This window comes from Triticum urartu, chromosome 7A, assembly GCF_056163025.1.
Source record: "Triticum urartu cultivar PI428250 chromosome 7A, HENAU_Tu73, whole genome shotgun sequence".
In the NCBI taxonomy this organism is placed as follows: Eukaryota; Viridiplantae; Streptophyta; class Magnoliopsida; order Poales; family Poaceae; genus Triticum; species Triticum urartu.
Genome location: NC_141879.1, coordinates 53,021,933 through 53,036,848, shown reverse-complemented (window position 1 = coordinate 53,036,848; position 14,916 = coordinate 53,021,933). Strand labels below are relative to the sequence as shown.

The 14,916-nt window shown below is 45.3% G+C and overlaps 1 pseudogene; it reads right to left on the bottom strand.

Moving 5' to 3' along the window:
* Positions 1-13,157, bottom strand: part of LOC147957643 (protein FAR1-RELATED SEQUENCE 5-like) — a 37,094-nt pseudogene extending 23,937 nt beyond the window's left edge.
* Between the last annotated feature and the right edge of the window lie 1,759 nt (positions 13,158-14,916).

Genomic DNA, 14,916 nt, shown 5'->3' with positions numbered 1-14,916 from the left:
AGGTGGCCTTTCGCAATCCGGGCCTCTGCCTCACCAACGTCCTCAGGACCTTGCCGCCGGAAGCTGATCCGGAGGAGCTCAAGGCCCTTGTCGCACCCATTGTGGACAAGGTGAGCGGGATCAAGAGGGTCGAAGGCGATCGCGTAGATTAGGCCGCCCATTTCTTCTTTCCTTGTCGCTGTTTATCATGTTATGAAAACAAACTATTAGAGCCGCGACAAGCTATCTTTGTAATATAACTTTTATTCTGGGTAATGATTGCAATGTTATTCCCTTTGCTTGATTCCTCCCTTTGTATGTCTTTTTACCCTAGGCTTTTAGGGAACTTGCCGGTGCAGGCACCTGAGCCGCGAGCGCTGAGTGCGGAACGTCAGCAGCCTGCTGGCGGTGCCGCTACCGGCAAGAAACCTTGTCGCAACTAGTTGCAGCTCACTTAAGTTGTTGAGCGGACTCGAAACAAAGTAAGGGCGCAACTAGCTACGAGTAGGTTCCTCCGCGCACAGGTTTTCCATACAAAGTGCGGTCGTTCAAGGGAGATAACTTTAAAATTTCAAAAAATCTGATTGCTCAAACTTTGGCAACTTAGCTTTTCTGTTGTTTGCTTCCCGGCAAGGTGAAACTTTCTTGAACGACGCCTGGTCCATACCATCGTCTTCTCCTTTCCCCCCCCAGCAAACTTGTGGGCGAGGGGAACCTTCCTTTCAAAAGAAAGAAGAGACAAATACAGATATGGAGCTTTACGGCTCGTTATTGCTTACCGTGGAGTAGGTGCTGCACAAAGTGTCAGATCATATATGCCAAAAAATAGAAAGCATAAAATCGACAAAATGTGCGGGGCACATGAGCTTTATTTATGCACGGGGTCTGCGCCCGGCTTTGTACAAAGGATTACATGCAACAGCGGCAAGACTTGTACAAAAGGTGGTTGCCGGAACAGGTTCCGGCAACCGCGCCTTACAGGTAAAACTTACGAAGATGCTCAATGTTCCAGGAGTTGCTCACCGGAATGGCATCTTCGGTCTCAAGGCGGACAGCGCCAGGCCTAGTGACTCGTTTCACCCGGTAAGGGCCTTCCCACTTCGGCATCAACTTGTTGGAATTCTTGGCGGACTGAACACGCCGAAGAACAAGGTCGCCTTCCTCAAGACTTCTGGCATTAACTTTGCGGCTATGGTAGCGGCGCAAAGCTTGCTGGTAGCGGGCAGCTCGCACAGCAGCCTGAAGGCGGTCTTCCTCAAGGAGAAGTGCGTCATCTTGTCGCAGCTGCTCTTGCTCAAGCTCATCATAAGCGAGCACTCGAGGTGACCCGTATACGAGTTCCGTGGGGATAACTGCCTCTGCTCCATAGACTAGAGCGAAAGGTGTCTGGCCAGTGGCTCGATTTGGCGTCGTCCTGATCGACCAAAGAACCACCAGCAGCTCCTCAATCCAGTTTCTTCCGCACTTGTGCAGCCTATCGAAAGTTCTGGTCTTGAGCCCACGCAGCACTTCAGCATTTGCCCTCTCCGCTTGACCGTTGCTTCTCGGGTGAGCAACAGAAGCGAAGCAGACCTTGGCGCCAAGATCTTGGACGTACTGCATGAAGGTGCGGCTCGTGAATTGTGTACCGTTGTCGGTGATTATCCTGTTAGGGATCCCGAAGCGGCAAACAATCGACCTGAAGAACTTGACTGCTGACTGTGCTGTCACCTTCCTCACTGGTTCCACTTCCGGCCACTTTGTGAACTTGTCGATTGCAACGTACAAGTACTCAAAGCCCCCGACAGCCCGGGGAAAAGGGCCGAGGATGTCGAGCCCCCAGACCGAAAATGGCCAGGATAAAGGGATCGTCTGGAGAGCTTGAGTTGGTTGGTGTATCTGCTTGGAATGGAACTGGCACGCTTCACACTTGGTTACTTGTGCAGTTGCATCCTGGAGGGCTGTTGGCCAGAAGAAACCTTGCCGGAATGCTTTGCCGACAAGTGCTCTTGCGCCAATGTGGTGACCACATATGCCTCCATGTATCTCTGCCAACAGCTTTTGTCCGTCTTCCCGGTGAATACACTTCAATTTCACACCGTTGAGTCTTCTTCTGTACAGTGTCTTGTCGACAAACTGGTACATACTTGACTGCCGGGCTACTCTCTCCGCTTCTTCTTGCTCTTCGGGAAGTTCTCCTGTCTGAAGGAAACGGACAATCTGCTGCGCCCATGCTGGAGCTTGTGGCTCGACAACAAGGACTAAAGGCAAATCTGCGGCTGCGGGAATGTCCGCTTCTACGGCGAGAACCCGCGGGTCTGCCGGAGCGTGACGTTCCCCGGCAAGCTTGCCGGAGCAAAACTTGTCGGGAGCTTCTGCTTCAACGGAACAAACCCTAGGGCTTGCCGGAGCAGACTGCTCCTCAGCGCTCTTGGCGTTGATCTTAGGGACCTTCTTGGCGGCGGCTTCGGGAAGCTCTGCCGGCAAATAGTCACCAGAAATCAACTTCCTCTTTTTGTTCTGTCCAGTTGATGGCGTTACGGACGGCTGAGTCAGCTTGAGCACAAAGATCCCTGGTTCCACAGGTAACTTAAGTGCGGCGCACTTTGACAGGCCATCTGCAATGGCGTTCTGAGCTCTTGGAACATGCTCCATCTGCAGGCCCTCAAAGTGCTCTTCTAGCTTTCTCACTTTGTCAACGTAAGCTTCCATCAACGGACTCTGATAATTCTTGTTTACTTGGCGGACGACGAGCTGTGAGTCACCCCTAATAATGAGCTTCTTGATCCCAAGGTCTGCCGCGATCCTGAGACCGGCAAGCAAGCCTTCATACTCTGCAGTATTGTTTGTTGCTTGCTCCTTGGGAAAGTGCATCTGGACTACGTACTTGAGGTGCTCTCCGGTGGGTGCGACAAGCAGCACGCCAGCGCCGGCGCCTTGCAGCGAAAAGGCACCATCAAAGTACATCAGCCACTCTTTGCTTACTTCCTTGTCGGGGATGCTCGTTTTTGGAATTTCTTCATCTGGTGTTGGCGTCCATTCTGCTATGAATTCTGCCAATGCTCTGCTCTGGATAGTTGAAGTGCTCTCAAACTTGAGGCCAAAGCTTGACAGTTCCAGTGCCCACTCAACAATCCTGCCTGTCGCTTCTGGATTCTGTAGTATCCTCTTCAACGGAAAGCGAGTGACAACTGTGATCTCATGTGCTTGGAAGTAATGGCGCAGCTTTCTCGAGGCCATGAGAAGGCCGAAAAGCAATTTCTGCATGCCAGAGTACCTTGACCTAGCCCCTGCAGAAGGGAACTGACAAAGTAAACTGGGCGCTGCACCATCTTCTTCTGTGTCTCCTCGTGCATCTGCGCAGATCCATCTTTGTCGGGACCAGAGCTTGCCGGGGAAGCCCCTTGCTTGTCGCTGGATGCGCTTGCCGTGGTTGCTGGCTCGTCATCTACCTCCCTCTCTGCTACTAACGCAGCACTAACCACTTGATTGGTCGCCGCTATATACAGCAGCAACTTCTCTTGTGGCTTAGGTGCGACAAGTATTGGAGGGGAGGACAAGTATTTCTTCAAGTCCCGCAGCGCAGCCTCCGCTTCCGGAGTCCATTTCATTGGACCTGCCTTTTTCAATAATTTGAAAAACGGCAGGGCGCGCTCAGCAGACCGAGAGATAAACCTGCTGAGAGCAGCCACGCAACCGGCAAGTCTTTGTACATCCTTGACGCGCTTTGGTGCTTCAATCTGCTCAATGGCCTTGATCTTGTCGGGATTAGCTTCAATTCCCCATTGAGACACAAAGAACCCGAGAAGCTTGCCGGAGGGAACTCCAAACACACACTTCTATGGGTTGAGCTTGAGGCTGATCTTGCGCAGATTTGCAAAGGTCTCGTCTAAATCTTGAATCAGGGTTGCTCTGTCCTTGCTCTTGACCACTATATCATCCATGTATGCTTCCACATTTCTGTGTATTTGTGGCTCAAGAGCGACATGGACTACTCTTGCAAATGTTGAACCAGCATTTTTTAATCCGAAAGGCATCCGTACAAAACAGTACATGCCACATGGAGTAATAAATGTGGTCTTCTCCTCGTCTTCTTCTGCCATGAAGATCTGATGATATCCTGAGTATGCGTCAAGAAATGAAAGCAAATCACATCCGGCTGTGGAGTCAACAATCTGGTCAATGCGCGGCAAAGGAAATGGGTCTTTGGGACAAGCTTTGTTAACATCGGTAAAATCGATACAAAGTCTCAATTTCCCATTTGCCTTGCGCACGACTACAGGATTGGCCGACCACGTGGGATGGAGCACTCCTCTGACAAGGCATGCTGCTTCCAGCTTCTTGATCTCTTCTGCAATGAACTCTTGGCGCTCAACTGCCTGCTTCCTGACCTTCTGCTTGACGGGCCACGCATGAGGACAAACGGCAATGTGGTGCTCAATCACTTTCCTGGGAACACCGGGGATGTCAGACGGTTGCCACCAAACACGTCGACATTCGCCCGCAGGAAAGCAACGAGCGCGCTTTCCTATTTAGGATCGAGAGTGGCACTGATGGTGAAGGTACCACCAGTGCCATCCTCCTTGGCGGACACCTTCTTCGTCTCTGGCGGAGCTGCCATCATCTTCTTACACTTGCCGGTGGAGCTCGATGGTGCGTCCTCGACGGCAGCGCAGCACTCCGAAGAGGTGCGCTTGCCGGAGTGGGCATCAGAACTCTTGCCGGACTTGGTCTTCTTCCCCCCGGGAGCTTCAGCGGCAAGTGGCTTGCGATCTGCTGCGGCTGCCGCTTCCCGGTAGATCTTGTCGGCACAGATAAGAGCATCCTTCTTGTCGCCGGGGACAGAGATGACGCTTATCGGGCCTGGCATCTTCAGCATATTATATGCGTAATGAGAGGCTGCCATGAACTTGGCGAGTGCTGGACAGCCAAGTATCCCATTATAAGGTAATGGAATATCGGCAACGTCGAATGTGACCCTCTCAGTCCTGAAGTTCAGCTCGCTGCCAAATGTTACTGGCAGCGTGATCTTCCCCTTCGGCCCGCTCCTTCCCGGATTGATTCCTTGGAATGTGCCGGTCTCTTCGAGCTCGCTGTCAGGGATCTGGAGTTTTTGGAGTAGAGCGGAGGAGATCAGGTTCAAGCCGGCCCCGCCGTCAACTAGCATCTTGGTGACCTTGAGGTTGCGGATAGTTGGTGAAACCAACATCGGCAAACACCCGACCGCAGTTGTGCGATCAGGGTGGTCCTCAATGTCAAAGATGATAGGCGTGCTGGACCATTTCAGAAGTTTGCGCGATTCGACAGGTGGTTCCGCTGCATTGACTTCCCGCACCCACTGCTTGAGTTGGCGGTGTGAAGTATGCAGAGAGGCACCGCCGTCAACGCACAGGACCTCTGTGGCTTTCTGAAACTTCTGCTCACTGGTCTCAACACCATCCATGTCTTCTTCATCGTTGTCGCGGCCGCGGGGAGGTCTATCTCCTTGCCGCTGCTTGGCCTTGCCGCGGCGCCCTCCCCGGCCGGCACGCTTCTTGCCGGATTCTCCAGCACCTCCTTGGGCCCTCTCCTTGTCGCGTCGCTCGTACTCAGCCTTTTGCTGCTGGACAAGCTGCTCGACCTTCTTGCAGCTCTGGAGGTCATGGCCCTTGGTGCGGTGAATCTTGCAGTATTGCTTGTTGGTGCCGTCCTGCTTGTCGGCGACCGCCACAGCCTGACAGTTGGTGCACGCGGCAACCTCCTTGCCGGAGCTACCAACCTTGGCTTTCTAGGCGCCACCTTCATTGCCGGACTGCTCAATGACTAGCACCTCTTTGCCTTTCTTCTTCCTGTTCCGCCGCCGGTTTTTCTTTGCTGGGGCAGCATCCTCAGTATCAGATCCTCCTGCTCCTACATTCTCTCCGAGGAGTTTCCTCCCTTCCTCAGCACGTGCACACTTGTCGGCGAGGGCATACAGCTCGCTGACGTCTCTGATCTTGCACATCGCCATCTCCTCCCGCACCCTGCGGTTACGCACGTTCTGATGGAACGCGCTGATAACCGCGGCAGGGTGGACATCTGGGATGTTGTGCTGCACACGGCTGAATCTCTGAATGTACTTGCGCAGAGGCTCTCCTTCCTTCTGGGCGAGTAGATGAAGGTCACTCTCTTGGCCATGAGGTTTGTGGCCGCCTGTAAAGGCGCCGACAAACTGATGGCATAGGTCTGCCCAGGAGGATATGGAGTTGTCCGGCAAGTGCATGAGCCAGGACCTGACGTTGGGCTTGAGCACCAACGGGAAGTAGTTGGCAAGGATCTTGTCGTCCCGCCCCCCAGCAGCCTGCACCGCGATGGTGTAGATGCTGAGGAACTCCGACGGATGCGTCTTGCCGTCGTACTTCTCTGGTACATCTGGTTTAAAATTCTTCGTGCTGGGCCACTGGACTTGCCGCAGCTCACGAGTTCGCAGGGCAACCTACCGCGTACGGCAAGTCGCCTGGTTCCCCTGGCGCATGCATGTCAACAGAGGGCCCAGCGCGCTGGTCTGATTGACATCGCGCTTCTCTTCGGCGCTCGATGCGAGTACGAGCGTCTTCTTGTTGTGTTCTTGAAGAACTTGGCGCTGATCGCGACGAGCTCGCGGATCTGACGACACGGTGGAGTCGCTGTCGAGGTGGATCCGGCGAGTCGGCGATCTTGGCCTTCGGGGCGGAGAGTGCACAGAGGTTGCACCCCCAACGGTCTTGTCGCCACCGGCTCGTGCCTGGCTGACTCGCTGCGGCTGCGACGTGCTCGGCTGCCGCGGAGTGTCGCCGTTGGCGAAGCCGATGAGACTCTGGATGGTGGCCCTCCAATCGTCGATCTTGTCCGCCGTTGGAGGGTAGTCTAGGAGCAACTGAGCTCGCGCCAAAGCTTCTGCTGCAGTGGCGGGTGGTGGTGGCGAACGGTGCGAGGAGCGGGATATGCTCGGACTTCTAACCACGTTAGAAGGAGCAGTATCCCGTCCAGGCGACCGTGTCTCGCTCGCGCCAGCATGTTGGCGTGCATGGTGGTCTTGAGCGCTCCGAGATCCACCAGCTCGATCTTGGTCTAGCAAACGCATGGTACCGTGAGTACCATGACGCTGCCGCTCCCGCGCCTCCTGAGACGGGCGCGGTGCATGTACGGACGCCGAGGTCTTGGAGTGCGCCCGGTCGTTGTGGGAGCCGGCTACGCCGCCGATGGGCAGCGCAGCCTTGTCCTTGGACCTGGCAGCACCGTGAGCTCCCTCGTCGACGCGCGTTCTTCCGCCGGCGCCTGCCCCATCGGCCGTTTGGTCCGGTGATGGTGGGTTCGGCGCGGACGGAGCAGCCGCCTCCGAAACCTTCTTCTTCGGCGACATGTTGATGAAGATGATGAAGATCTAGCTCGCGAGAACGCCGGATCTGGTTCACACAACTTCGACGCCCCCTACCTGGCGCGCCAAAGATGTCGGGGTACTGATCCACGGGCACCTATGGGACCGGCGGACCGGATCCCTTTCGATTCGGCGGGGGCGGAGATCGTGCAAAGAGCAAATCGAGGCGATACACGCGAGCGATTTACCCAGGTTCGGGCCGCACGGATGCGGAAAACCCTACTCCTGCTTTGTGGTATGTATTGATTTCTAGCTCGGGAGCGCGGAGTTCTACAGTACGCTTCAGCAGCTAACGGGACCGAGCGTGAGTGTTCTCGAACTAGCCCCCCCCCTTTCTCCTACGTTGCACACGGGCCTCCTTTTATATGCTCAAGGGGTTACCGACAGGTGGCAACAGAGGTAAAGGGAAAAAATGGAAAGGTGCTGTGGTAGGCACAGCTACCTGCTACAGTGTACCATACCTAACCCTGACGGCAGGGGACAAGGGCCTTAAATGCCCGTTTGTGTCGCCTAAACAGTGCATGAAGGGACCGCCAGGGACGCCACCGTTCGCCATGATGGCGATCTTGTCAGCGCCGCTTGCCACCGCGCGCCACTGGCTGCACAGCCTCCCGCCACGTACGCCTGGAAGGGCCCCAGAGCGACACGTTGGTGGATGTGCTGGAGCGCGGGCCCAGAGAGGTGGCTTGCCGCGGCAAGCGCCTTGCCGCTGTCGTTGTCTTGTCGCGCCCGGGAGCTTGTCGCTCACCGGGCCTTGCCGGGACGCGAGGCGCGCCGCGGCAAGTTCCTTAAAATGCCTTGGGTGGCCTTCCCGGCAAGCTCCTCTTGCCGGGGTCTTGGGATGCTTTTGCTAGCCTTCCCGGCAAGCTCCTCTTTCCGGGGTCTTGTCTCCTTGACTTGGATACTTTGTTCTTGAATGGCTCCAAAGGAACCACGGAGGACCTTGGCGGTCACCCGCCAAGCCTTGCCGCGGGATGCTGCGACTGCCCGTGCACAAGTTCGGGATACTAGGGTACCCCTACTCTAGTACACCGACACCAGGTTCAAATTTGGTTCATCAAATCATAATTTTAGTTCACTAGATTCATATTCAATTCACTTGATATACTCGTCATAATCTCAAATTTAGTTCACTGAATCCAAATTCAGTTCATCAAAATTAGTTCATCTGGATTCAAGTTTTTAGTTCACGCAAATCTAATTCAATTCATGATTTCTGTATTGAAAAACCAGGCCAGTTGTTTTTTATTTTAGTGAACTTTTTTTTAAAAAAACCAAATTATACATTGATAATTCAGTTCACCAAGTTCAAATTGGGTTCATCAAATCATAATTCTAGTTCACTAGATTCACATTCAGTTCACCACAATTCTCATCATAATCTTAAAGTTTAGTTCACTAAAAAACACCATCTAATTCAGTTCATTAAAATATGTTCACCTGGATTCAAGTTTTTAATTCACCCAAATCTAGTTCAACAAGTTAAAATTTAGTTCATCAAATCATAATTTTAGTTCACTAGACTCATATTTAGTTCATTTCAATACTCATCATAATCTCAAAGTTTAGTTAACAGAATTCAAATTCAGTTCATCTAAATTAGTTCACCTGGATTCAAGTTTTTAGTTCACGCAAATCTAGTTCACCAAGTTCAATTTTAGTTCATCAAATCATAATTTTAGTTCACTAGACTCATATTTAGTTCACTTCAATACTCATCAAAATCTCAAAGTTTAGTTCACTGAATTCAAATTCAGTTCATCAAAATTAGTTCATCTAGATTCAAGTTTTTAGTTCACGCAAATCTAATTCAATTCATGATCTCTGTATTGAAAAACCAGGCCAGTTGTTTTTTATTTTAGTGAACTTTTTTTAAAAAACCAAATTATATGTTGATAATTCAATTCACCAAGTTCAAATTCGGTTCATCAAATCATAATTTTAGTTCACTAGATTCATATTCAGTTCACTTGATATACTCGTCATAATCTCAAATTTAGTTCACTGAATTCAAATTTAGTTCACTGAATTCAAATTCAGTTCATCAAAATTAGTTCATATGGATTCAAGTTTTTATTATAATTTTGTTAAATTAGTTCACCACCCTAGTTCATTAAATTAGTTTTATATAATTTGGATTAAAAATTTAGTTCATGAAATTTGCAATGAAAACCCTGTTAGTTGTTTTTTATTTTATTATATTTCATGGGAAATAAAAGTTGTTCAATCGAATTCAAAATTTGTTCATGAACAGTCATACTATAATGAACCAAATCTGTATTCTGTTCTACAACACCAATAATCTAGTTCACCAAGTTCAAATTTAGTTCATCAAATCATATTTTTAGTTCACTAGACTCATATTTAGTTCACTTCAATACTCATCATAATCTAAAAGTTTAGTTCACTGAATTCAAATTCATCTAAATTTGTTCATGGAAAAAAAATAGTTCAATCGAATCAAAGAAAAGTTCATGAACAGTCAAATTAGAATTCGGTTCATTAAATCATAATTTTAGTTCATAAGATTCACATTCAGTTCACTAAAAAACACCATCTAATTCAGTTCATTGAATTTTATATAATTTGCATTCAAAATTTAGTTCATTAAATTAGTTTTATATAATTTGGATTAAAAATTTAGTTCGCACAAAGGAAATTCATTTCTTCAAATTTGTAATCAAAGTAGTTATGTTGTTTCAAGTTTTCTAAAGTAGTTCGGTTGTTTCTATTTTTAATTCACACTAATCAAATTGAATTCATGGAAACTCAGATTAATTCACTGTACTTCAGTTGTTTCTATAATTCAATTATCCAATATTCAAATTGGATTCAAAACACAATTTCTACGCCCACATAAGCGTAATGAAAGGTTTTATTTGTATTATAAACCAAATTAATCCTTACTTTAAAATATTATAATTTTATTTAACTAAAATACAAATTTGAAAAATACTTCACTAAAACTGAATTTTTTATCACTTGAATCCAAACTCAAGATAATAATGCTGGATTAAACTTAAAAAAATATGCAAATTCTTCTTGTTTGAACACAAACTTTTCTTTTTTACTACCCTTTAGTTTGAAAAACAAATATGCACTTCTTCATGTCTCACTATTTTCCTCAATTTTGTTTCTCCGAAAACAAATTTTTCCCAAACCAAAATGTATATTCATGTCTAAATTCAACTACAACATCTTGAGTATGAAACAAAAAACAATACCTCATACATCACAAATGCAACGAGTAATTGTTTTTGTTTCTAAACACAAATAGTGAGCCGTTTACTATTCCTCACACTAATATTTTCAAAAACCAATAAGAACACCATTTCCAATTACAGCAAGAAATAATGTTTTGTTGAATATATCCCTAAAATAAAGTAATACCACAAAGTATTCTATAGCCTACAAAAATAGCCACTATTCTTATATCCAGCATAGCAACTTCAACCTGAGAGTATCTCAACAATAACTATTCTTTATCGTTTTTAGGCACTAGTACTCACACGTTCATATTGAATTTTTTTCTCTTTCGCGCAGCACACTTTTTGAGCTTCAATTTCTGAACGAGGCTTCATTCTATTCCCTTTGTTGACAGACTTGTTCTTTTTAACAGTAGGATCTTTTAGGCCCTTGTCACTATTTCTGTTCGTTTCATTCTCATTTGCTTTTTGGTTCCCTTCTGTTTCTTCTCTCCCAGCAAGATACTTGTTATGGACAGTCTTGACTGCATCTAATAATTCTTGACAGTACCCAGAATCATGACTAATGTCTGAACAGTATTCATTACAATTGCATATCGCATGGCATCGTGTGACTGGTCTTCGCTTTGTGCACCAAGAAGATCAATCTTGTGCTTCCTTAGCTGAATTTCTCTGAATTCTCTTGTCCACCTTGCCACTATATACCTTTCTGGTATCTTGAGGTAATCAAACTGAGTAAACAGTCTTAGAATGTGGCAGCATAAAATTCCATCCCTTTCAAACTTTCCACATTCACAGTCAAACTGCTCAGCAGCTCGGTCTACATGCACAGTGAATATCTCCCTGTCAAATTCTGGGTTCTCATACTCAAAGTTTCTTTTAAGTTCATATTTTTTATCTTTCTCAATCTCTCTCACTCCAAAAGCAGTGGCATTCATCATCTCTGTCAGGAACTTGGTGTATATTGCTCTAGTATATATCTCAGCTGCATGCCGTTCAAACCACTGATATCCCCACATAATAGGAACTTTCTCATTAGATAAGAACCTATCTTTGTTTTCTATATGTATCACACTCTCTTGGAACAATTCATATTGACGGATAAATGTTTCAATTGTGTCTTTCCTCAAAACATAATCTTTAAAGTTAGAGTTGAAACTCTCACTTCTACTTGTTGATCTAGTGAAAGGACAGAACACTCTTTGGTAGTAAGCAGGAACAAAGTACTGCCTATTCTCCCACATCCGCTTGATGTGAGCATGTTTCGCACAACTGTGCTTCTCCAGCATTTCCTGCCATTTGGTTTCAAACTCCTGTACCGTCAATGACTGCATGATACATTCATCCAGGTCCTTCTCCATGCCTTTCTTCAAATGAAAGTATACTTTCAGATTCTCCCTTGCTTTCCTCCAAACATGCCAAATAAAAAATCTGTGCAATGCATCTGGGAACACCTTTGGAACTGCCTTTTTCATAGCAGCATCTTGATCGGTGAGCACAACTCCTGGCTTCTTTCCCCCCATCACTTCAACAAATGTCTCAAATAGCCACTTGAAAGTATCTGTTGTTTCATCTTGCAAAAGAGCCCAGCCAAAGACAATTGTTTTTGAGTGGCCATTAACTCCTATTATTGGCGCAAAAGGCATGTTATATTTGTTCGTGTTGAACGTTGTGTCAAACGAAATAATATCTCCATACAACAGGTAATCCAGCCTCGACCTTGAATCTGTCCAAAACAAACTAAGGATGGAATTGGAAGAATCTCTCTGTGCTTTGTATACAAAACCAGGCTTATCAACTTGCAACATCTCAATATATTCCAAAGTGTGTTCTATATCTGTGTTTCTTCTCTTCTCACGGTCATCTTGCTTCAAATTGTCAAGTTTCTTCACATCAAAAGTTATATCCCCAAATTTTCCACCACACAGCTTCCTAAATATGCTCATTATTTTCCTAGGTTTTATTCTGTGTTCCTGTAGCAGCCTGGACAATAACTTCTCAGCATCATTCATACTTCTATGACTAAGTAACAACTGTGTTAGAGATGGAGAAGAAACCAACTCATGGTTATGCTTCAAATCTTGGGATTGAATGTGCCATTTCCCATCTTCCAAGCAGACTGTAACATGCATTTGGCAGTTCGTTCTTTGAAGAACATTTCTTCTCCTTTTTCTTGCTCCTGTATATGTCAACACAGTCTTCCTGCTCTTGTTGCAAACAAAAGATATCTTTCTATTCTTGTGGTTTCTTCCTTTCTTTATTCCGAATCCATTGGTCAGAGCATATACATTAACAAACCTTTTAGCAGCATCCAGAGTACTGAACACCTTCCCAACTTGAGGCACATTTGTCTTCTCTATTTCATCTGGCGTTGGAAACATATACTCTTCTTCTTTCGAAACACTATCATCATCATCCTCATCAGAATCACCACTGCTACTACCAATGTTTTCAAGAGCATTCTCACAAGAAAGTGTATCCTACACATTTTTTTCAAAACAACGTGAGCAATGAAAAACAGAAAGTCTGTATTTTCTCTCAGTAACTTTCATGAAGTTACAATAGAAAACACAAAATAACATAGTACAAACCTTATCAGAACCAAGCACCACGCTCATTGCATTGTCATTTTGAATAGAAGATATATTATCTCCTGCTAGTTCAGCATCTTAATTTGCACTTATGACCTTAGAAGAAGGACCAAAAACTCCAACACAATTTTGTTGCTGTTGAAAATTTATCTACAATTTATGGAGCAAAACATGCAATTAAACAACCATGCACATAAAAATAACAGATTCTTACAAACAGACTGTTTTTAGTGTTCTTTGATATACCTCTTCAATGTCTTGACCATTTGAACCATCTTTATCTTCTTGATTATCATCTCGCTCAGTGACATCTTCTACAACACATTGTGTAGTAATAACTTCTTGCGTAATTGATTCAAATCTGTCATGCGTGCTGAATTTTTCTTGACTTAACATCAATTCCTGACTACTTAGTACTTCTTGAAATATACAAGCAAGTCTATATTAATTTTTTTTAACAAAGACTTCTCAAAAAGCAGGAACTTCACTAAAAAATTGTTGTGCCCACGAACTTGACTTACTAACCTCTGTTTTCTTCTTCATTTCATGATACATTACATATTGGTCAAATTCAAGCATAACATCATCACCCTGCATCAAGCAGAACAAATATATTATTAATAAACTTTCTTTTTCACAACTGTGTATAGAAACAACCTGATTGGGTAATTCGAAATATCAGTGAACAAAACATACATCATTTTTTTCTCCTAAACTTTTATCAACTTGATCACTCGTAGTTAGCATCTTTGCTTTTTCTTTGCTCTTCACTTGTTTCTTCTTATTTACTGCTCTAGTTCTTCCACTTGAAAGCACCTAACACAAAAACAAAATACCTTTTCAGCAAGCTCAGTGGATACCATATATTCACTGTCTAGGCAGTACACAATTGAATTTAGAAGAACAAGACTTGGTCTTATTAAACTGAAGATCATCAGTTTAATCATATTCAGTGCACAATGTTTTACACTCAATTGATTCAAAGGATATATTTATTCAACAATGATTCAGTTATCAGGTTGTTTGAGAACTAATGGTTCGTCTATTTTGTGAAGACAAAGGTTGTTTGAGAATTAGTTTATTTTGGAGACGTAAAAGATTTACACACTAGGAAAATTACTAATGGTTCGTCTGTTTTGTGGCCATAAATTAAATTTAATAAAATAACAGCATAGTTTCTTCAATTCCAAATTGGCCACATAATAATTAGCCCTTCTAAACCAGAGTGAATCCATAAATTTTTCCTTCATTTTGTGAATTACAGAGCACAAACGGTGCCACATAGCAGTACACTTTTTTGGGTACCTGATTAATTGAAACTAAAATTAACTTATGCAATCATTACAAAATATAACTGTCCTCCACAACGATCTACTACTTTTTTGAACCTTGTATGTTTACAAAACAGTGCATATGTTTTAAGGAGTTTGTTGATCTGATTATGTACTGTCTGACCCTACACTAGGCAGGTAAGAATATACACATCTATTCAGATGCATCAGAGATTTCAGCATACACTGTTATGAATAAATAAGCAAAATTCTGGATAAAAAAAGGCAACCACTATCAGACATGTCCCTTTTTCTCTCAATTTTTTGGTATTCTAGGCACAAGTACTATGAAATCTTGACATATTTGAAGAGCGTTAACAACAGAACCTCCCATAATTAATTGTGCATTCGACCAGATGTTAAATGGTACTTCCTCTGTACCAAATTATAAGACGTTTTTGGTAGGCTATTTAGCATACCAAAAACATCTTGTAATTTGGGACAGAGGTAGTAGC